Source organism: Protopterus annectens, chromosome 1.part1, assembly GCF_019279795.1.
Source record: "Protopterus annectens isolate FY-2018-M chromosome 1.part1, PAN1.0, whole genome shotgun sequence".
In the NCBI taxonomy this organism is placed as follows: Eukaryota; Metazoa; Chordata; order Ceratodontiformes; family Protopteridae; genus Protopterus; species Protopterus annectens.
Window position 1 is genome coordinate 1,950,484,003 of NC_056726.1, and position 21,967 is coordinate 1,950,505,969.

Below are 21,967 nucleotides of genomic sequence, written 5' to 3' on the forward strand. Positions count from 1 at the left end.
TCCTTTATCAGTGGGGGCTATTTTTATTATTTTTATTTATTTTACATTTGTTTACCGGGAAAGTCCAACTGGAGTGAGGTCCATTTTCACTGGAGACCCGGGAAGAAAAGCTCCACAACACAATTACAACAATAAAACAGTTTAGTACAGAGATATGTTTACAATCAAAACAATGTATCATACAATAGTTTGTTCTCAGCAAGCTTAGTTTATACATAGTAGACCCTGGATGTCAGCATTGGGAGGACAAAACTCACAGTGAGTTATGCAATCAAAAAATTGATGCCATTAAGGAGACATGTTACCAGATAAAAATAATTTGCAAGATAGTAGGCCCTGTATTGGAGTTTTTGAGTACCGTATATTAGAGATGGTCAGTAGTGAAAAGATGAAGGTAGCAAGATTAGGAGGAGTTCAGGAAAGCATTTATGTGATGCAAGGGCAGAGCCATGACTGCAGGAGGTGTGCCTTATGCGACTTTTTGAAAAGTGAGATAGATGGTGCTGAGGAGATATTTTGGGGGAGGTTATGCCATTTCCTAGGGATGGTGTGAGAGAAAAGTGCTTTCCCTGTAGTATTGTTGGCTTTGGATATACAGAGTAGGGTTTTGTTGGATGAGCGTAGAGGACGGTTTGCTGAATATTGGCTTAGTAGTTGATTTAGGGCTGGAGTTTTGTGGGGGTTCCTTATTATGTTAAAGGTGAGCACTAGTTGGTGGTAATTAATTAGCTGAGCGAGTTCTAACCACTTTACTTCCTTTAAGGCAAGACAGTGATGACTTCTAAAAGTGGAGTTGTTGGCGTATTTTGCAGTTTTATTGTAACATGATTCTAGTTTGTCTAGGTCTGTTTTCCTGATATGAATTAGGATTGGTGACGCATACATTAGGGTAGACAAGAGGTGGGTTTGGGCTAGGGAGATTCGTGCTTGGTCTGATAGGAACATTTTGGGTTTTATAAGGTTCCTAATTTTTTATGTACCTTTTTAATGGTTTATGAGATATGGACATCAAAGTGAAGATCCTTATCTATTTCAACTCCAAGGAGCGTAGTATGGGAAGAGGGGGAGATTGTGGTGCCATTTTTGGAGGTGTTAAGTGAAGGAAGGAGATGTGGGTTTGGATTTATTGGGGGTAAAAAGAAGTAACTTGGTTTTGCTGAGGTTTAAAATAAGTTGGATATCAGTAATCCATTGTTCCATGGAGCAGAAGAATTCTTGGGTAAGCTTTTGAAGGGTGGTTATGGATGGGGCCGAGCAGATTAGTGTGGAGTCATCTGCGTACTGTATAAGTGATGCATGCAGGGTGGAGATGTGCAGTTTGTTAGTGAAAATGGTGAATAATAGTGGACCTAGTATTGATCCTTGAGGAACGCCTATAGTAGTTGGTAGTAGAGGGGATAGTATACCTTGCCATTTGGCTGATTGTTTTCTATCAGAGAGATAGTTTTTGAACCAGGAAGTAGCGGAGGGGGCAAAGGACATGGTAGATAAATTGTCTAAGAGTAGGTTATGGGAGACCATGTCAAATGCTTTAGATAGATCTAAGAATATGGTTGATACGAAGTTGTTGTTGTTTCTTAGTTGGTTAACCTATTTGTTTGAATTGCTTCATTCTGGCTTGGCCTATTTTCTGTAAATGCCCATTTTTCAGCTATTTCTGCCTGTCTGGCCTTGAATCCTCATTTGACTTCTCACTTCCCAAGTGAAATATTGCAACTGGCAGAGCTTCCAGTTAAAAGCTCCCGTAGCAGCAAAAAACACTCAGGACTGTTTCCCCTCTCCCAACTTGGCTCATAAATAGTGAAATAACCTACGCAAGCCAAACGGAACCCCAAGTGAAATATTACAACCGGCAGAGCTTCCAGTTAAAAACTCCCATAGCAGCTAGAAATGCTCAGGACTGTTTTCCCTCCCCAAGCCTGGCTCATAAATAGTGAAATTATGTACGCAAGCCAAATGGAACCCCAAGTGAAATATTGCTATCGGCTGAGCTTCCAGTTAAAAAGTAGGTCACTGGCATTAAGGAGAACCTGCTATTTTAAGAATATAACTGCTATTCTCTCCACTCAATTTTGTAACTGAAGATATAGTCTCCCCTTCCTTCACTTTTGAATTTTCTTTTTAATATTGCAGTCTCCTATTACTGTGCAGCCCATCACAAATTACAGTTAGAACTAGCTAAAGCCCTAATTGATACTTATTTGCGTGACATTTCTGGGGTATAGTGCATTAGAAAATCCTGCATTTCTGCCACTTATTTCCACAGGTAGTTTTTTTTTTTTACTATATTGCTCATCCAGAGACCTAGTTCACCACCTACATTCCACGTCCCTTTTGCTATGACCTCTGTAAGGTACCTCCCTTCTTAACCCTCCCCTCATCACCTAAAAAACATTATGAGATTATTTAAGATTAACATCTTGTACGGCACCATTTTTAAAATACATCTATAGGTATACGGAGCACTTGGCATCCCTCGGCATTGTGTGCATGCCATGTAAGTAATATTACTTCTTTTTATGGTTATAGTCTGCTTCAGCAATACCTCTATTCACTTGCACAGCTTGTTGTTAATTGTATACATTTACATTGTGGAACTGAGATTGGAACATTTGACTAGCTATTTTGGTTATAGTCTGTATCAAAACTGGAAGGTTGTCCGCAGTCTGGCATGTTCTTTAGTTATTAAGCACTGCTACTTTTTGCTTTGAATATATGTTGTTCAACTGTTATTTGCTGCTTTAAGTTATTGTTACATTATTACGTGCTCCAACACTGTGCAACCTTTATATATTGCATTAAGTGGTCACTATTTTATTAAATCCTCTAATGCACTGCTTTGATTCTCTGTTGCAACTCCCACTTGATGTTTTAAATGGTCCCATTACTTGTTCTTGTCATAAAACAAATGAAGTGCATTAGAGTAATTGTCTGTACATTCTGATGTTGAGCCTGTGATTGTTAAGTAATGAACATCATTTACCAGTGCTTGCCTCGTCCTCCCTCTTTCCAATAAATAATCTCCAATAGTTAGTGACCAGTTCTTCTTCTCTTCTATTACTAATATTCTTTTTGCTCTACTACTTATGTTTCCTCCTACCCTTTTCCAGCATAGCTCTGTCCTTTTCTCAAACTTACACCACTCACATCACTCAACTCTCACCTTCTGAACTAACTGTAAGTAATTAGCATCCTCTGCACTCCCTTACCTCATCTAACTTACTCCTTTTTTCCAGCTCCCCTAGCAGCTAGAAATCCTTAGGACTGTTTCCCCTCCCTCAGCCTGGCTCATTAATAGTGAAATAACCTAGTAATGCAGAAAAGAAGGACCAAGAACAGGAGTCACTAAATTAGGTTTATTGAGCGCTTTCGTCTCACAATGAAAACTTTTTCAGAATAAAATACAAGAGAAGCAGTCCAGCTTAAATACCTAAAGAATTAATTAATACATTGAATAATTACATCACCTTTAACTTAAAGGAAAATCAGTCATACAAGAAATATAATACCAAAAATAATGACAACAATAAACATAGTGCATGTTAAAAATATAAATAAAAACTACTTATCAAAACTAGTGTGTATATATATATATATATATATATATATGTTATTTACCAAGACTGTGGCTACTGAAAGTAACCATTTTACTAGATGAACCCCTCTGTTTTCAACCTTAAAATGGGGCTTATAGCAACAGTACTATTCAGTCCTGGTGATTCTGTGGCATTGGGTTTAATTTGCCATGTTAATTCACTTAGTTCTAAAAAATCAATCAGTGGGCTTCTTCTGTCCCCAAATACTATCTGCTCCAAGACAACGAATTTACAATTGTGCCCTACGTTCATAGAAATATGTGAAGCTAAAGCTTTTTTCATATCTAGTCTACTTATATCATAATAATGTTGGTAGAGACTGCTCCTAAGAGCATTAATAGTTTTTCCTATATAAAAACCTGGGCATCTTGAACATAGACCAAGATATGGTTTGCTATCAAATTTTCGAATGTAACTCCGTCGACTGCACTTTTGTCGAACACGGGAAATTGAAAACGTTAATGTCGAACTCCAAAAGCAACCTAGGAACGGGTTTTAACATGGGTCGAGATAGGTGTTCACTGCTATTGCCAAACTACAAACTTCTCTCCTATCTCGACCCATGATAAAACCCATTTCTAGGTTGGCTTTTGGAGTTTGACATTACCATTTTCGATTTCCCGTGTTTGACAAAAGTGCAGTCAACAGAGTTACATTCGAAAATTTGATAGTAAACCCCAAGATATACTACTGCCTTTCAACTACAAGAAAATTTCTTTTTGAGTACATGCTTACCATAATTTGGTGCTTCTATTTCTTTTGCCTCAATAATGTGTTTGCACTGAAGGCAAAAACCACACTTCACCATCCGCCCCTCTTCCCCATTATATTTTCTTGACTTTTCTAACATATTTTTAAGTGTGGCGTCCTTTTTATATACAATTCTGGGGTATGGCCCTACCAACTCCAGGTAATATTTACTGGAGCTAAACAAATTCCAGTTGTGCTGCAGTATACTTCTGATATTATAGAATTGTTTGTTATAGCTAAAAATAGCTGATTTTGTGAACCTAGCACTGGCCATACTTGTTGCTTTTTCTTGCAGACCATGCCTCTTTCCAGACAATGGGGAAAAGTGACCATTATGTCTCTTTTCGATGACCTCCTGTAAAATATTGTTAACAAAATCCTGAGGGTAACCTCTTCTTAGCAACATTTCCTTCAAGACATTGGTTTGATGAAGGTAATCGTCCCATTCGGATACCATTCTGGCTAGTCGTACCCCCTGGCCCTTAACTAGGGATTTTTTCTGATGTAGGGGGTAACAACTGTCATATCCTCAGGACTGTTTCCCCTCCCCCAGCCTAGCTCATAAAACAGTGAAATAACCTATGCAAGCCAAATGGAACCCCAAGTGAAATATTGCAGCTGGCAGGGCTTTCAGTTAAAAAGTAGGTTGCTGGCATTATAGAAAACCTACTATTTTAAGAACTTAACTGCTATGAACAAAATGCAGTCTATTGTTTAAATTTTACTCAGTTCTGTCCAGTCAGTTTTGTAACTGAAAAGGCGTGCACAATCGTAGGGGTATCTGTCGCTAGAATTTTTCCCCTCATTTCTTCACTGTATAGTCTCCCCTTCCTTCACTTTTGAATCGTTTTCTTTTTTATATTGCAATCTCCTATTATTGGACAGCCCATCACAAATTACAGATGGAACTAGCTCTAATTGATAACTATTTGCTCAATATTTCTGGGATATAGTGCATTAGAAAATCCTGCATTTCTGCCACTTATCTTTCCACAGTTATTTTTTTTTAACTGCATTGCTCATCCAGAGACCTGGTTCTACCAGGTCCATTTGCCCTAGCTGCACTCAGGCTCACTCCACTCCCTTATCCTACCCCCATTCCCACTCCACTTTCAATTACATTTTTTTCTATCCAAAACTCCACCCATCAAACACACATACATCATTCCCACTCACACCTACAACACATCATTAATTTACACTTACCACCTACATGCTAATTGTCTTCCTCACCCTAAACTACCAGTCCCTCTAACTTCCAAAACATAATTTCTACTTAAGCCACCCTCTAGCTTCCACAACTTTTAAAATTCTACCTAAGCCACCCCACTCCCTCCACTCCCATTCCCACATTATATCACTAACCTCTAACATTATACTCCTCATCCTGTCTCTATCCTTCCTCCTCCTACTACAGCTAACCTCCCTACAGAATGCCCATATCATCTACCATGCTGCAGCCACTATTACCCATAAAACCCAATCACTTACCAGCTTCTCTAACATATCCTGTAGCCTATATGCAACATACTTAATACTGTGCTCAAAAAGTAAAATTCCTTCCCACACGCTTTCATCACTGCACCAAGAACAATACTACAATAGCTCAAAATTATCCATTAATAGCAAAAAGAAGGCAGAAACTCAATTCTTTTCCACCCACAAACTCTCCCAATGTGGAGACATGCACCCCAACCCAGGCCCAAGCCCAACCCCTCCTACCCACCAGCTCCTATAAATCATTAAACATTCCAACTATCAACCCCCAAAGTCTCAGGAACAAAATACCAGAATTCCACTCCTGGGAAACTCACAAGAAACTCAGCATCATGGTAGCCACTGAGACATGGTTGAAGCCCCGTATTAAAGATACAGAATTCATAACTGCAGGCTTTGCCTGTCTAAGTTCTGACCGACCCCATAAAAAAGGTAGAGGAAACTGTCTGATAGATCCTAACACTTTCTCCATTATATCATACACCAAGCCTGTTCCACAATTCTCCTCAGCTGAAGTAATAGTCTCCTTCCTTAGAATAAACAATTGCAAAACATCTGCATGATTGTACTTTACATTCCTTCTGGCAATGTTTGTTGTTTGTCTTTTCGGCTTTTCCCGGTTAGGGGTCGCCGCAGCGGAACTCCGGTCCGCTAATGATTGGCAGTAGACTTTTTCTTTATGGTGCCGAGTTGCCAGCCCAACGCCCAACCTTCAGCTAAGGCACACCCGTTCACACATGTCTTTCGAAGGCCACTCAACCCGTGGGGAGAACATGCAGACTCCACACAGAAAGCACTCCAGCCGTGAATCGAACAGGAGAACCTCTTGCTGTGAGGCAACAACGTTACTGCTGTACCACCATGGCTGTCTTTATGCTTAAATTTGGCGGGTCACCACGTCTGATCTGAGATCGCGTTCTGAGCGTGGTCATGGGGGGCGGTGGGGGCAGATGAACTGTCTGTCCTCTCCCCCTCCCTGGGAACCCCTTCGCACCCACCCCCCCCTGCCGCCGGACTTCCGGGTGGCGGAGGAGGATGGTCGACGTGGCCCGGCACGCGGGAACCGGGCAGGTGTCGGGCTCCGCCCCAGGAGGGCAGCCCAGTGGCAGTACCACCAACAGTCTTTGGGGGGGTGCGGGCCGGACGCGTCCTCCTGGCAATAATTTTCCTATATTATATGAAATGCTGTCATGGGCATCAAGCAATACAGAAAATGAAACACCAAAATCCTACTTCCAATATCAACCTATATACCTTCACCCAACTAGTTAATGACATAACTAGACCAAAGAAAACTAATAACAGTGGTTCTTTCCTGGATTAGATATTGGTCTCTGACCCAAATAAGATTGCATCCCCAATGCCATAAGTGATCACTTACCTGCCTTCATAGTTCAAAAAATCTAGAGACCTGTCCCACTTCTGACCACCAAATTTAATGACACCGTGCAACACATCAGCTGGAACACATTGAAATTCCTCCCCCTAGATGAAGCTGTTGAGTTCTTTAACTCTGCATTTCTCAAAGTCCTAGATAACAAAGCTCCACTCTTTCTAAGGAGGGTGAAAACTAATCATGCTACCTGGCTCACAAAACCCACTAAACAGCTCATGGGAGCAAGGGAAAAGGCATGGAAACACTGGCAAAAAACAAAAACATCTCCGACTTGACAAAATATAAACAACTCCGTAATAGAGTAAAGTGACTGGTCATAAAAGACAAACAAGATCCCTACCTTACCTTACAAAACCTCCATAAACAAAACCCTAAACAGTTCTGGAGCTCCATCAATTCCTTACTAAACCCAGGGTCAAATAACAATCCTTGCCCTGACAAAACACCCACAGAAATAGCTACAGTCTTTAACTCTTATTTCATCAATACTATTGCCAATCTAACTACCACCTTTCCTTCCAACCCATCCCCCAACATACTCCTACTCCCCCTTCTACCAAACTCTGCCTCTGACCTATCCCCCACCAACACAATAAAAAGCTGCTCCAAAAACTCAAACCTTGCAACAACCCCCAGACAACCTACTTCCTAAGTTCCTACAAATCACCTCAAATTCTATAGCCTTTCCCATCAGCATTCTCATTAACAGATCTGTTCTGGAATTCTGTATACACACTATTTGGAAAAGGACATACATTCTGCCTCTACATAAAGCAGGCACTAACACAGACATCTCCAACTTCCAACCCATTGCTGTTCTCTCACACATCTCTAAGATCCTGGAAAAATTTATCCACACCCAACTTCTTCACTATGTACTTCACAACCAAATCCTTTTTCCCACTCTCAACCAAGTCATAGTACTACTACGGCTCTCATATCCTTCTCCAATACAGTTAACCATGCCTGAGATAATGGAAAAATTTCTCCTGTCTCTTCTTAGACCTCTCTAAAGCCTTTGATCCCATCTCCCACTCTCTCCTACTCACCAAACTATCTAGCATACCATGTCACCCCATCCCTAGACTGGTTCTCAAACTATCTCACTAACAGCCGACAAGCCACCAAATGGCAAAACTCATTTTCTCTCTTCCTCGACAGTACTACAGGTGTTCCACAAGGGTCCATACTGGGGCCCCTTCTGTTCAGCATCTTTATTAATAACTTTCACACCTCTCTTACTCAAAGTACTGTCATCCAGAATGCAGATGATTCCACAGTTATCTGTGCTGCCAACTCGCCATCTGAACTACACCAACTCGCACAAGACGCCCTCACTACTGCAGATTTATGGATGTCCAATAACCATCTTGCCCTAAACCCTAACAAAACTAAACTTGTTCTTTTGCTACCAAAAAAAAATCTACTCCACTCAACAAGGAAAATTTCATCAGCCAAGCCCAAAACAGCACAATAATTGAAGTTGTACTGCTGACTAAAGTTAGTGATGCAGCTGGACTGTCTTAAGGATATGAACTCTTGGTCTTTACGTATTGTTTCAGAACTAAGAAGGACCTAATTAAATCCAAAAGATGGTCAGAAGTTGGTAATAGTACATAAAAGAATAAATGACAAAGGGTGACCTGCTCAGTTTGTGTGGCATATGTTACAGCAGTGTTGAGGCTGGCAGTAGACTCATATTTGGGACTAAAAGCTTAAAAGCAGTAAGTAGTCACCACTACAAGAAACCCAAAAATGCTGCAAGTGGGAGATACCCCTATTTGCCAGATTTGTAGCAGCATGTGCTATTAGATCTGCCAGTAGTTATAGACACAGTAAATAAAGGATAATACATAAAAGTAACTTGGAGTTAAATATGATATAAATCATAATCTGAAATTCATTGATAGGCATATCTTCCAGAAAAGCTGCTAAAGATAGCCAGAGCATAGGAAGTGATGGTGCATATTAATGGATTAGCAAGGTGGCGTAACTGTTTATTTATTTTATTTTATTTATTTTTATTTTACATTTGTTAACCGGGGGTGTCTGACTGAGCCAAAAAGGCCCTTTTTCAGCAGAGGTCCGGGGAGAAAAGCTCCAGATAGAAAAATTACAGATACATTTAGATATTTAAATATTTTAGATCAGACATTTAGAAATTTAGATATATTAGATCAGTATACACACAAATTACAATAGACATATTTTTACAGTGGTATGCAGCACATCAACAGTTACAGTGGAGAGAACAAACAAGAAAATATTAATTTAAAAATAAGGTAATTGATAGATTTGTGGTGTACAGCTGAAATTTGGAACATAGGTAGAATACATACATAGTACACACATGATGATATAAATCATAATCTGTCACCACTGCTAGTATTAGAGAGACGGTTACTCAGTTGACCAAATTGGGGTTCTGTTACTGCCATAATTACATTCAAAATGTAGGTTGCAGAAATTTATACTCGATGTTGAGAGCATTGTATATTGCATTAAGGGGACTGCGAGCGAACAGTCTGAAAATTGTGTGTAAGCTAGTTGTAACCCTTTAGGTTCACAGTGAATGTGTTTTTTTAGAAGAATCCAAAGCAGTTCATGTTTGTTTTGTTCTGATGATGCATTTCCCGTACACCACATTTTCTGACAATCTCCTTTAATACTCTTTCGTATTCCATTCTTACCATTCCATTACATGTCAAGCTGTATTTATTGTAACTTCTTCTTCCCCTTCAATTGCATAATGCTAGACTGAATTTAGAAAGGATTTTAGTTTTATAGATTTTTATTTCCATTTGCCTGGGAAGTAACTGCACTGTACCATGTTGATAAATGATAGCACCCCATCCTCAGAAGAGGTAACACTCTTCCCAACAACATAGTAATTTTATCATAGTGAGCTGTGCCTATTGCAGCTGCTTCATGGATGTGTTTTCCCATATCTTGGAAGAGTAGGAATTGGCACCGGGCAATTGGACAGCCATAGCATCTTAGTGGGGTAATGGTGGTGGGGTAATTAAAAAGCAGAGAGGGCAGTTTTCTTTATTTCATGTTGCATATTCTGACAGTTTATGCACCTACTGTATCATTAATGTGGGCATTTTAATGAAGGAAGGAGCACATAGCTGCTGAATATGAATAACATTTTATTTCTTTGTTAGCCATTTATTTTAAATAATAAAAAAGCACCTTGTTTATTTCAGTGACATTGGCAGACTGGGCACTGTCAACCAGTAACCAGAATAGAGAACATGGACATTACTAAATTCACAAAGTCACAGGATTGTGAGTGCAGACATGCTGATACAGAGAGAGTTAATGCCACATGTTGGTAAAAGTGTTTGAATTCCAAACAGTTTTGATGATTTTAAAATAAATCAGGAATCCAAAATGTTTCTTTTCTTGCTTTTTTCCCTGATATGTGTAAAATGGGATAGAAAATTGATCTCATGGACCATTTTCAGGTTCAGCCTAGGTGCACAGAAAATACAGGTATTTAAATTAGATGACAAACCACAAGCTATGGTTTCATGACACATTATAAAAGGTTTTGTACTATATATATATATATATATATATAAAAATAATCGGTGGACAAAGGCCTAAAATTAGGGACTGAAATTTCCAATTACCGTCCCATAGCCATCCTTTCTCCACTTTCCAAGATACCTGAGAAATTCATCCATTCTCAAGTCTTAAGACTACCTCTTAGCTAATAACCTCCTCTCCAGCACCCAGCATAGCTTCAGGCCATACCACATCATTACTACCAACTTGCTCTCTCTCACTAATGCTACCCTTCATCATAAAAATAATGGCCTGTTCTCCTCTGCTATATTTCTGGATCTCTCCAAGGCTTTTGACATGATCTCACACAAACTACTAATCTCTGTTCTCACTAACCTATCCTTTTCCCAATCAGCTACTGATTAGTTTCACAGCCCGGTGCAAATCTAAAAATCAGTTGTCTGGCATAATGACCTATCTACTCAACGTCCTGTAACACTCAGTGTTCACCAAGGGTCCATCCTTGGTCCCCTACTATTCTCACTGTTCACCAATGATCTATTTACAGACACCAAGCATGCTTCTCTTATATGTATGCAGATGACTCCACCCTCATCTGCTCATCCCCAACTATACCTGAACTTCACAAGATCACACAGGAAAACTTTTCATCTATAGAAACCTGGCCCAGTTATTACTCAACCCGAGCAAGACTAGACTCCTTATCATCCAACCCACTAAATCTAACCCAATTATCCCTCACTTTAATATTCTAGCCAAAGACAATACAGTCATCTCCCCAACAGAACACACCAAACTACTTGGTGTTGAGATTGATAACAATCTCAGATTAGACACTCACATTTCTCTTACCATAAAAAAGGTTCACAAAACACTAGGTGCGTTGCACAGAAACAAACAATTCCTTACCAAGACAGCCAGAATTTCTGCTGCCAATTCCCACCTAATCTCCACTTTACTCTATGCCTCTCCTATACTTACCTACCTTAGGCAAACAGACCGAAACAAGCTCGAGGCTTGCTACAATAAAACTGCTAAGTTTGCCACTGGTGCATCTTATTGTAGCCACCACTGTATCTCACTTAGAGAACTTGACTGGCTTGAACTCCCTCAACTTCTTCAGCTGAATCAACTCTCTCTCACCCACAAGTTAGTAAACTATCCTCTTAAAGTCCCATCCCTTCAAAACCTTCTCTAGCCCTACTGCTCCACTAGACCACTATGCTACAGCAGTGAAAATCTATTTCTAGTAACAAGAACTCAGCGGGAGAAGCACTATTCTCCTGCATCATATCCAGATTATGGAACAATCCCCCCACCCATAACCACACTACCTTCTTCCAATCACTACAAGACTGCACTAAAAACTCACTTAAAAAGTCTCTGGTTATGCCCATGCACCAATCCCAACTAATAACCATCCTTTTTACCTCCCCTTCCTCTCCCCTCCCCTAGCCACCCTGCCTCACACTATCTGATCATTGCATTCCTTCCTCTACAGGCTCTGGCTCACCCTTTACCCTTCCCTCCTCACTCAATCTCCCAGACCTGTTATAACATGCTTAACTACCTTACTTCATCTCAATTCCAAATGCATATCCAACTGACTTACACCTAGCTTCCTGGCAGCTAGCAAGGCAGAAATAATACCAGCCCTCCTCCACCTAAACAAGCAAAAACTCATATTTGTTCTCTCCCTCTATACTCCTCCTGAAGACAATATCTCATCCCTTGAAGATATTCTCTCCTGGGTCTCTATCAACATTACTCACAAAACCATAATCCTGGGAGATGTGAACATAAACTGGGCCACAATCCAATCTCCCACTAACTCACTCAATATTAACTTATATAACTTTACACAACTAATGAATTCCACTACCAGGCCTTCCAAAACTTCATTACTGGAAGTACAATAGACTAGATTCTAGTATCCCATCCTCACTATATCTCTGATAGTGCTATTCTCCTAGACCAACTAGCTGACCACTTCCCCACTTTTGCCCACCGTCTCCCCTCTTCCATACAACTAACTCACACCTATATTTCCACTCGCTGCCTAAAGAACTTCAATTCTGAAATCTTCTCAAATGCACTAAAAAGCCCAGATTGGAACCCATTAAAGACTCTTCCCATAGATAATGCTCTCTCCTACTTTAACTCTACTTTCACAAACCTGCTCAACTCCTTTGTCCCTCTAAAACCAAAATGTATAAAAAGTAACCCTGTACCCTGGTTAACCAAAACACCTTAGCTATCATGTGACTCTGTGACAATGCCTGGACACGTTACCATAAAAATAAAGCCACTATCACACTAAATGAATGTAAAACACTACAAAATTAAGTCAAAAAACTTATTACCTCAGACCACAAAGCCTATTTTTCCACTCTCCAAACCAACCACAACACCAGTCCCAAACAATTTTGGAAAGGAGTCTCATCTCTCCTCAACCCTGGAAAAGAAGAAAACCCTTGCCCCAACCCAGATGCCTCTGACCTGAACCTAGCCAACCAATTTAACTCTTTCTTCACAGAGTCCATAAGCAAGCTAACATCATCCTTCACCAATACCTCTACAACTCCTCCTCAGAGTACACCCATCCCTTCCTCCCCTAGCATCCCTTGCCCCCAACCTCCACCTTTCTCTATCAATCCCATCTCTATATCCACCATAAAAAACTTCTCTTAAAATTAAAACCTGGTTCCAATGCCCCTGATGAAATTCCCTCCTACTTCTTAAAAGTAGCCGCAGAAGCCATTGCTCTCCCTATCAGCATACTAATTAATCAGTCTATCTCAGAAAGCCAGGTCCTACAGCTCTGGAAGAAAGCCTTAATATTCCTCTACATAAAGGAGGTAATAATAATGACATTCCAAACTTCCACCCCTGTTGCTATCTTATCCCGTATTTCTAAGCTTCTTGAAAAATGTACCCATCAACAACTCTTACCCTATCTCATCAACAACCAGCTTCTTACCCCCACACAGCATGGATTCAGACCCAGTCAAAGCACCTACACTGCTCTCCTCTCCTTTCTTGAAACAATTAACAAAGCCCCTGATTCCAGCCATTTCATGTCCACCCTTCTCCTCGACCTCTCCAAGGCATTTGACATTATTTCCCACAACCTGCTTAATAAACTCTCCAAACTAAACCTATCCCCTTCCTGTACCAATTGGTTCTCCAGCTACCTCACAACCAGACAACAAGCAGTCAAATTGAATAAAGCCACTTCACCCTTCCTTAATACTCCAACAGGTGTCCCCCAAGGTTCCATTTTAGGCCCCCTACTGTTCAACATATTCATTAACGACTTCTACTAAGCCATTCCAACCTCCAGCCTCATCCAGTATGCCAACAATTCTACCATTATCTGCTCCTCCCCTTCTATCCCCACTCTAAATAACCATAACCAAACCGCCTTCTCCTCCACTGAGCAGTGGATGCTAGACAACCATCTGGCTTTTAATGCAACCAAAACTAAACTTATGTTATTCACCACCTCCAAAACCTCCTCGCTAGATAAACACTCATTTGTAATCACCAGCAATAATAATACTCCCCTAGAAATAGTCTCTGACACTTAACTACTAGGAGTACTCATAGATGATCAACTAAAATTTGACAAACATTTACAAGTAAATATAAAAAAAAAAACACAAAAAACTTGGTATGCTATACTGCCATAATCGTTATATCTCTCCTTCCACTAGGCTTATACTAGCCAATACTTATCTCATCCCATCCCTCCTCTATGGTGCATCTATCCTCACCAACCTGCAATCCTCCCTCAAAACAAAACTCTCCTCTTGCTATAACAAGATGTCAAAAGTTGCAGCAGGTCACAGAGCCATTTCTCACTATTGTAATTCTCTTCAACAACTAAACTGCCTTGAGCTACCTAGCCTCCTCACTTATACCCAACTCATCCAAGCACACAAACTCGTTTACAACCCCTATCTTTGTCCCTCCCTAGTCACTACCTTTGAAACGTATGAACCAGAACGACTTCTAATATCTAATTACAAAAACTAATTAAATTGCACAAACCCACACATCAGGCTGGGAATCATCTAATGTCTTTCTCTCTTGCACGCCTCTGGAATTCTCTACCATCTCCTATCTGCATCACCAGCAGTCTCTCCTCATTTAAAACCTTGCTGCACTCAAACCTAACTTCACAATGGAAGTGCTCCTGTTCCCATCCTACCTAATCCTTCTAATACCACTTCCTAATCTCCTAGAACTAAATATGCTAACACTGCCTCCTGTAATTCCACAGCTCTATTGAACTATTTGACCAACTACTTAACAGTTACCCTACGCTGCTACTTTTGTGTAAAAAAAAAAAAAAAAGTGTTTTTTATTGCTGGTTTACAAACTATACTGATGTATTCTATCATTGTTAACCTTTTCTTATTATATTTACTTTGTATTCCTATGAGATAATCAGTAATGTAAATGTGTACTGTGTATTTGTATTTTTCTGGAGCTTTTCTCTCCAGGACTCCATTGTAAATGGGCTCCTTGTGGCCTAATTGGACTATCCAGGCAAACAAACTGCAACTAAATAAATAATAATAATAAATACCACGTATATTGCTCACTCAGTCTCCTCTCTTACTCCTCTATCTTCCCCTTCCATCCCATTAGCTCTTCTAGCTAGTTCCACCTTTGTGGGGAGCATCTGCTTTATATCTGCTTGAGTTTAGTGCAATATTTGTATGTAAGATTTAGGTATATGAGTTTAGAACAGTATCCATTTGAGCTTAGTACTATATATACAGCCTACCTTTATTCCTAGCCTCTAGCTAGATATTGGTATATCTGTTCATTACTATGTTTCATATTGTATGTATAGCTGATGTTTGCTGCAGTATGTATTATTTGCTATTGTATGTATATTCAGTTGTTCTTCATGTACTCTGCTGCTCATTTATTGTTCTGTGGAGCGTTTCTCCCCAGGCCTCTGCTGAAAAAGAACCTGTGTCCAGTTGGAATTTCCCAGTAAACAAATGTATATAAATAAAATAAATAAATAAATATTGTTCTCATAAACTTAGCAAGTCACTGGAATAAGAAGGTCAGAAACTCAAATGTTTGTCTTTAATTAGTGACTTCAATCCTCAGTGATTGATCAGAAAACTACAAGTTATATGAGGAACAGACCAAAAATAGGAGGCAAAAATGGAAATTTTGTGAAAATTTGGATAGTTGAGAGGTATGCACTTACAGTGTATTCTGAAAGATGTTCTTCCAGTTTTTCTCTAGTAAAACAAAGAATAATAATGCTATGACAATAAGGGATATGTGCAGTAGAGTAAAATGAGAGTGGAGAGAGGTATGACAGTGCTGATAGTGAAGTGATTGTCCTAACTGCAGCAGATAATGCATTGGTAGTATGCAGAAGAGGAATCAGCTGAGGAGGAGAATACTTAATGTTAGTGGGAGAAGTTGTGTAGAGGGATTGGGATGAAGGATAGTAGAAGGAAGAATGTTTGGATGAGGGACGAATTAAATAGGTTTTTCTCTTTGATATTATCTGTAGATAGGTGGTAGAGTTGTAAACAGATGGAGTTAATGTTTTTGGGACATAGGTGATAATAATGGCCTGGAAGCATTTTCATTGTGCTAGCTTTGAATATTTATTTTTTTATAGGTTCATAGGTTCATACTAGGCTATCTGCCCTAGGGCATTTATAAGCCTAGCCAGAGTGTGTTTGGCTTTCGCCACCCCTTGGAATGAGTATACTGTGCCCATTTTAAGGTTTAGTTTACTGTACCTCTGTCTAGCAGTGACACAGAAGTGACCCCCGGGGTAAACCTATGATCTCCCATCCACTCGTCAAGATTTCTCTTGAAGAGAGTCAGTGAGGGGCTCTGCCTAACATGGACTGGGATTTTATTCCAGAGTGAAGGGAGCCTCTGGGTTATGAATCTGTGCCTCCAGCATGTCCTATTTATTTCTGTGCTGAGGTTCAAATCTCTCGCTCGCGTAGCTCTGGTGGATTTGGATTTTCTGAGGTGGAGCATGTCGATTAATTCCGGGTTGGACATGGCCTTGTACATCAGGCATAGATCGCCTCTGAGTAGGCGGTATGCTACTGAGTAGAGCTGGAGTTTCTTTAGCCGGGCAGCATATGGCATATGTTTGAGTCCCTTGATCCTCTTGGTGAGGTACTTTTAGGGTCTTTCCAATTGCTGCAGGTGTCGGGTAAGGTACGTCCCAAAGGGGGCATTGTACTCAATTATGGGCCTGATGAGGGAAGAGTAAAGGGGCACAATGACCTCTCCCGATCTAGATGTGAATCCCTTCATGATAAGGTGGGCAATATAGAAGGTCTTTCTAACCACTTTGGCAATGTGAGTGTCAAACGAGAGGCTACTGTCAACTTGGCTCCCTAGGTCCCTAATTACTTCTTCCGTACTTAATGGATTACCACCTATGTGGTAATTTGTGGGCACTTTGTTTTTCCCAAAGGGTATGACTATACACTTTTTGGTGTTTAGTCTAAGGCCATGGCTCTGGCACCAGTTTTCCATTTCTATGAGACCCTTTTGAAGGATGCTTGTGTCCGCTGGAGAATCAATTATGGCGCCCAGTTTGCAGTCATCTGCGAACTTGGTCAGCCACAATCCTCCCATGTTAGCCTGTACCTCAGAAAAATAAATACCGAACAAGAGAGGTCCCTGGACCGAGCCCTGTGGGATGCCACTTGTGACTGGTTTAGAGTATGACATGGCTCCAGCAGTTCTGACCTTGTGGGTTCTGTCCTTGAGCCAGTTTGCAACCCATCTTATGACATAGGGGTTTATATTTAAGCTGGAGAGCATGTCTATGATGCTCGAGTGGGGTATTGTGTCGAAGGCTTTTGCAAGGTCAAGGTAGGCTGTGTGAACTACCTTACCCTCATCAATGGCCTTGGTGACTGTTTCAAAGAAGTCGACCAGGTTCAAGAGGCAGGATCTGCCCTTAACAAAGCCGAATTGGGTAGGATCCAGTGTCTGTAGGTCCCCAATGTCTTTGTTTATGAGTTCCATAATGATCCTCTCCATAGCTTTGCAGACCAGGCTCGTCAAGCTTATGGGGCAGTAGTTTCCAGGGTACGTAGAAGCACCTCCTTTGTGGAGTGGGACCACTGTTGCTGTACGCCATTCTTTGGGTACATATACTGTTTTAAGGCTGAGATTAAACAGCTGCCTTATGTGTGGGTTTAGCTCTTCTTGGAGTTCATGTAGCACGCAATCCGGGACACCGTCTGGTCCCATTGATGCTGTGTTTTTAGCTTTGGAGAGGGTGGCTCTCACCTGGGCATCTGAGATGTCAGGGAGGCAACACTCTGCTGGGATAGATATCTGTTCCTTTGGGGGGGAGGGGGGAGAAAAATTTGCACTGAACCTGTCTGCTAGTATGTTAGCAATGTCTGTGGGTTCAGTGTATTTTTTGTCATTTTGGACTAACTCTGAGCATATTTGGGAGTTTCCACTCAGGTTTCTAACATAACTAAAGAAAGCCTTGTGATTATCTTTAGTGTCTTGTGCAATTTTTCTCTCAAAGTTGGCCTTGGATGATTTTATGAGTGTTCGTAGTTTTTTGCTAGTACTGATCTGAGATGCCTTCCCTTTTAGGGATTTTGCTCTATCATGTAGTAGCTTCATTTTTAAAGTTTTAAATTAAGTTGGTTTTGACTGTAGGCGTGATTCACAAATTATGGGTACCAGAAATGAAGTAGATATTCAGTGATATATAGTGTGAGATTTAAGTGGCATGTAGGTTGGTGGAAAGAGGTATGTGTGATCTGAGGTTCCAGGAGGTAAGCCTACTGTGAAAAAGTGGAATGAGTGGAGATTCAGGAATTTTAAGCTCAGAGGGACCAAGAACTGTATCCTGTGCTGGATAGGAAGCTATCTTCCTTTAGCTAAGCTCTAAGAGTGGGAGTGGGAGAAAAATCTGAAGATATTATTGCAAATTGTTTGAAGTGAGTTTTTTTAAGCAGTTGAGATTGTGTGAATCCATATTCTAACTCAGGAAGAATATATTTTTTTACCTATGGCTGTTTTTTTTTTCCAAGAAGCTAAGAGGAAATGTTAACTTTTTCCAGCTGATAAGAAAAGTTTTATTTATCCTTTGTTGACCAGGTTAGTCCCACTAGTCTAAATGCCTCTTTTCAGGGGAAATGCAAGATGACAGTTGTGCTACTGGGGTAAATTTGGCCAGGGCATCAGGGAACTTCCATTACTCTTTTCTTAAGATGTCATGAAACCTTTTATATCAACCTGCTTCTGTTAACTCAAGCAGATGGGACCTTGCTTTAACATTTCATCCAAAGGACTGTGCACTGAGGACCACAACATCACCTTAATGCTGCATTGTAGTGGCAGCAATTTATTTATTTACTGTGGGTTTTGAAACTTGTGTGTTATATTGAAAACTGAGAGATTTATCCAGCCAGATGCCCAGGTATCTGAACTTACCTACTGTATTGACAGGTTCTAGACTTCTGTGGTAAATAACCCAGTCAGCTAAAACTTTTTGTTATTTTTTTCTGCATTTGTATGTGTGTGTGTGTGTGTGTGTGTGTGTGTGTGTGTGTGTGTGTGAAAGGGCATTGCTTTGTTTTTTAGTGTCCATCATATGCTTGTGATTCCATAACCAGTATGAAAGGGTGTCTATTTCTTCCTCTAATTTTGACTTGATAGTAGACACTTTCTTTTTTTAGTTTTGTGAGTTGGAAATTATTTGAGTTATGCCACTGTATTGGTTTAGTATTTTTATTTAATATTTCCATATTACATATCTGTGCTCAGAATTTTAAAATTATTACAAGTCTTGCATTATTTTGCAATTTTCATTTCATTTTACTATGTATATCACTTCTCTTTGATTATTTTAAGATTGCATGGGAAATAAACACCATTATAAAATTTAAGATGAAGTGGAGGGGTTGATAGTAATTTATAAATTGTCACCATTTCAAATGTCAGGACCTTCTGCAGTGACTGCTAAAACAGAGATTGAATGCCTGAAAACATGGACGTGCATATTCCAAATCCAAGATGGCCATTTCCTAGAATATTCTCTTTTCTCTGAGGTATGGTTATCTTGGTGTTGGTATATATAGGTTTTGGGGTATGGGTGGTATGTCCCCAACATCAGGGGTACAGTGGAGCTTGTCTCCTGCAAAAAAAGAAGTTTAAAGGAGAAGATGGTGTTGCAGATTTGCTCTTCTCCTGCAAATTTCAGTTTTTTTTCGGCTTGCCAGCACTTGTAATTTCTTGTGCCAGCATTTCAATAGGGAGTCTCTATAGACAACCATGTCATCTCCAGAAAGGATAAATTCCAGGTTGGGTGGTTGGTCATCTGGTAATGTATTGATGAAAAGAGAGAATATTATAGGGGGAGAAGTGATCCTTGTGAAATTCCTTTGAATAAGGAGCAAATGGGGAAGATGAGGTTCCTAAGTGGACTGAGAAATGTGTGTTGTTAAGAAAAGATTTCAACCAGTTTAATACTAGAGTGCTACAACCTGCTTGTAGCTCAGAATTTAGTTCATGCACTACCAGGTTATATGCCTTGGTGAAATCAATAAAGAGGGTGCTGGAGAGTTGTTTTTTATTCACATTTTGTAGGATACTATCTGTTAAGGTGTAGAAAGCTGACATACTGCCCTTTCTTGCCCAGAAATTATGTTGGTGAGGGGATTAGATCCTGTAGATTTGGATGTATTGAGACAACTAAATGTAAGTTAGGTTTTTAAGAATTTTCCAAGAGATGGGAGTAGAGAGATAGGATGGAAATCATTGGTGGAAGCAGATGTGGCATACATCTCAACTGTCCAGATTTTTGCCTCATATTTTTGGTCTGTTCCTCATAAATTTTTAGTTTTATGGCAAATGACTGACAAATTATTAAGGATGGAAAAGTGAACATAACAACAGGCGTTTGAGTTTCAGATTTCATACCCTTCAGAAATTTCATGCTAATGATAAACCTGTTATTCTATCAACTTTCTAAGTTTATAAGAGCAATATTTAAAATGTGTCTCTATTTTTGGGCCTTTGTCTCCCCATTATTTACAGCTTTGTCCAGATTTTTTGCTGCAAGAGGTTTAGAGGTATGAGGTTTGGTGTGTGTGTGTGTGTGTGTGTGTGTGGGGGGGGGGGGGGGCTCTTGGGTATAGGCTTCACAATCTTAGTTTTCCATTCCATTGGCATGATTCATTGAGTTAGGCATTGGTTATACAAGTGTTTCAGTGTTTATAGTATGTGATGATGACATAAGACATGAAATCAGGGGAGGTGACTGTGTGCATCAGATCAGATTAGATGGGATTTTTTTTTTAGGAGAGAGATGATGGCCTTAAGTAAAAGGGGATCAAAAAGATGTCTGGTGTTAGGATACTGCTTGGGGTTCAGTATTTTGGAAAGTATGTAGGAGGAAAGGTTTGAAGTAGAGGAAGCGGGCAGTGACATAAATTCTGATGGAAGATCTAGTGGTGATAAGGACTCAGAAGAAGTGGTGATGATGATGATAATGTCAGTTTTGGTGGTATCATTAGGAGGTGAGTTGCCCATTTTGTTGATTAGATTCCAGAATTTTGAAGGTACTGTGGATTGTTTGTTAGATGTTTTGGAGGAACATGGTTTTGTATCTCCTTCGGCGTTTTTAGCCATGTTTGTAAGAAGGACATATTTATCTTTGCTTTGACATGAAATATTGGCTTTCCATTCGTACTATACTTAATTTCTGAGATTATACAGGACTTTCAACTATTTGATCACCCAGTGATTATGAGTGGGTCTAAGGAGTCAAGTGACTTTTTTTGGAACTATATGTCCTGTTGATTAAGGAGCAGGACTGCTATATTGGAGTTACGGGTCTGGAATTATGAAAGGTATTCCCAGTAAATTTTTATGCATTCTCTGTACAGAGCTTTATTATTTTTTCTTTAGTTTTGGGTCTAAAAGAGATTAAAGTGAGAATGTATTTTTTATTGATATTTTTAGAATAAACAGGAGAAGGTTGTCATGTATGGAAGGCCTGAGGGGTACAGAGGTTGGATACTGAGTTGTGTATGTTATTTATGACCAGGTCAGGCAGGGATTATTTTCTAAATTTGAAGCTTTGTCTGGTATAGTCAAGTCTTGATTAACTCCAGTAGAAAGGTTATGTAGGTTAATCTTAGTCCCC

The 21,967-nt window shown here is 39.9% G+C and overlaps 1 protein-coding gene across 1 annotated transcript in view; it reads left to right on the forward strand.

Moving 5' to 3' along the window:
- The window catches only part of LOC122813006, a 1,596,863-nt gene that overhangs the window by 1,241,528 nt on the left and 333,368 nt on the right, over positions 1-21,967 (forward strand). The gene's annotated exons all lie outside the window — the stretch shown is intronic.